Source organism: Arachis ipaensis, chromosome B06 (assembly GCF_000816755.2).
Source record: "Arachis ipaensis cultivar K30076 chromosome B06, Araip1.1, whole genome shotgun sequence".
NCBI classification, from domain to species: domain Eukaryota; kingdom Viridiplantae; phylum Streptophyta; class Magnoliopsida; order Fabales; family Fabaceae; genus Arachis; species Arachis ipaensis.
The window spans coordinates 92,498,207-92,501,324 of NC_029790.2; positions in this window are offsets into that span (position 1 = coordinate 92,498,207).

Consider the following 3,118-nt stretch of genomic DNA (forward strand, 5'->3'; position numbering starts at 1 on the left):
CAAAGGCCCAATTCAAGGCTTGAAGACCATTTGAAGAAAGTGTAATAGCTTAGGATTATTTAAGTTTTAGAAGAGCTTTTCCTTTTACTTTTGCTGAGTAGTTTTTGGAGAGCTTTTGGTTTTGAGTTGTTTGGAGTTTCTGAGTTTCAGAGTAGAAGAATTGAATTCTTTTCCTCTTAGTTTTCTTGTTTTCAATTTCAATTACATTTGTCTTGGATCTTGGGTTGGAGAATTGAAGGAATTCTGTTTCAATCTCATCCTGAGATCTCTCTGTTTTCTTTACTGCATAATTGAATTTAAATTTCTGTTCATTGTCTCTTCTTCTACTCATTCTGCTATTTACTTTTCTCTATTTCTTGCAATTGAATTCTACCTTTGGATCTAGGAAGGCATTGGGATCTAGACTCGGTTATCTAGTCTCTTGGGTCCTGAGATCTGGAGTTTGCATTTTAAATTCTCTGTTTAAAGCTTTTCAAGTTCATTTACATTTCCGTTTTAGATCCGGTTCAATTCAAGTCACCTTCTACTTGTCTGATTAATGCAATTTACTTTTCCTTGTTTAAATTCTGCAAATCCACTTCCCAATTCCCTGTACAATTCAAGTCATTTACATTTCTTGCACTTTAAGATTCTGCAATTTTCATTTCTTGCGTTCTAAGTTTTTGCCATTTAATTTCTTGCTCTTTAAGATTCAGCACATTTACCTTCTCTGCTCTTTAATTTACTACAATTGTCCCTCTCCCTTTTAATTTCATGCAATTTAGCTTCTATCGAATACAAACCACTCAAATCAACTCTTGTTTCGCTTGACTAAATCAACCACTAAACCAAAATTGCTCAATCCTTCAATCCCTGTGGGATCGACCTCACTCCCGTGAGTTTTATTACTTGATGCGACCCAGTGCACTTGCCGGTGAGTTTTGTGTGTTAGGAATTCGTTTTCCGAAAATACACATCAAGTTTTTGGCGCCGTTGCCGGGGATTGAAATAGATTGACAATGATTAAGTGAAGTGGAGATCTAGATCTAGCATTTTTATTTTCTGTTTCTCATTCTTTGGACTAACCTACTAACTGTTTGAAATTTTGCTTAAGCTAACTAAATTTCATTCTAGCAATAGATTGAAGTGTTACTGGTGGTGTTTCTTTTGTTTTGTTTGTATGTCAGGTACAGGGAGATCCACTCCTGTTTTATCTGAAACTGACCAGAGAACTCTTAGAAGGTTAAGAAGAGCTGAAAGAGGGAAAATTATTATTGGAGAGGAAGAATCTGAGGAAGAATATCACGAGATGGGAGGAGATCCATCTAATCCAGGAGGAGGGGTTAACGATAACCCACAACAGAGGAGAGTAAGCTGAGGAAATGTCCACCAGAAATGTTCACTGAGTGGGACAAGCTACAGAACTTCTATGAAGGACTCACTCTAAAAGCTCAAAAAGCACTTGATCACTCAGCTGGAGGATCATTGCAACTGATGAAAACCGCAGAAGAAGCTCAAAATCTTATTGACATGGTGGCTAATAATCAGTATTTCTTTGCGCATCAAAGGCAACACCAACCATCACAAAGGAGAGGAGTATTGGAGCTAGAAGGAGTGGACTCAATCTTAGCTCAAAACAAAATGATGCAGCAACAAATTCAACAACAGTTTGAACAAATGGCCAAAAGGATTGATAGCCTTCAAGTAGCAGCTGTGAACACAAGCCAACCATCAACTGTATGGGTGCAGAATGAAGAAAGCCAAGAAGAGCAACAACAGGAGCAAGTGCAGTACATGCATAACCAAAACTCTGGACAGAATGAAGTGTATGGTGACACTTACAACCCATCCTGGAAGAACCACCCAAACCTCAGGTGGGGAGATAATCACAACCAGAACCAACAACCATGGCAGAGGAACTCAAACCAAAACACTTGAAGAAACAACCAAAACCACAACCAGCAGCAAACTAACCAAAACCCTTACAGAAAACCTCAAAACAACTATCCCAACCCCAACCATTACCAATCCAATAACCAACCCACCAACCAAAATGCCTACCATCCACCATCCACATCTCACAACCCACCACAAGCATCACCTGAATCTCAAAGACTCACTAACTTGGAAAATTTGATAGACAAAATGTGGAAACACCAGGAAATGACAACCAAGAACCATGAAGCCTCCATGAAGAGCCTAGAGAGGCAGATTGGGCAAATCTCCAAGCAGATTTCTGTTGAGAGACCTTCAAGCTCACTGCCGAGTGACACAATCCCAAATCCTAAGGAAGAATGCAAGGCGATACAATTAAGGAGTGGGAGAACATTGATGAGCAACAATGACACTACAAAGAAGCAAGCAGAGAGCAGCAAAAAACCAATAGAAGATGAAAAGCAAACAAAGGCAGATGAAGCCAAGGATCAAGTTGTGATGCCAAACAAGAGCACTGAGAAATTCAAAGAGAAGAACAACCAACCACACAGTTCAAAAGAAGTGATTCAGGGACAGCAGCAAGTAGGAAAGAGCATCACACCTCCACTGCCATATCCCCTGAAGTTCAGCAAAGAGACTAAGGACCAACATTTTCATAAGTTCCTTGAGACTTTCAAAAAGCTGGAGATCAATATTCCCTTGGCTGAAGCACTTGAGCAAATGCCTCTGTATGCCAAGTTTTTGAAGGAGCTTATCAACAAGAAAAGAAGTTGGCTTGAGAAGAAAACCGTGTTACTCATCGAGGAATGCAGTGCTGTGATTAAAAGGGGCATTCCACCAAAACTCAAGGATCCAGAAAGCTTTGTAGTCTCATGCACCATTGGCAGAATAGTTCTCAACAAAGCTCTCTGTGACCTTGGTGCCAGTATCAACTTAATGCCTCTCTCAATGATGAGAAAGCTTGCCATAGAAGAACTTAAACCCACCAGGATGTCGTTGGTCATGGCTGACAGATCAATCAAAACACCCAATGGAATTGTGGAGAATCTGTTGGTGAAGGTTGGGGAGTTTATTTTTCCAACAGATTTTGTGATTTTGGATACTGAAGAGGAAGGAAACAATTCAATCATTTTGGGAAGGCCATTTCTAGCCACAGCAAGAGCCATCATTGATGTAGAAAAAGGAAAAATGATCTTCAGGGTCT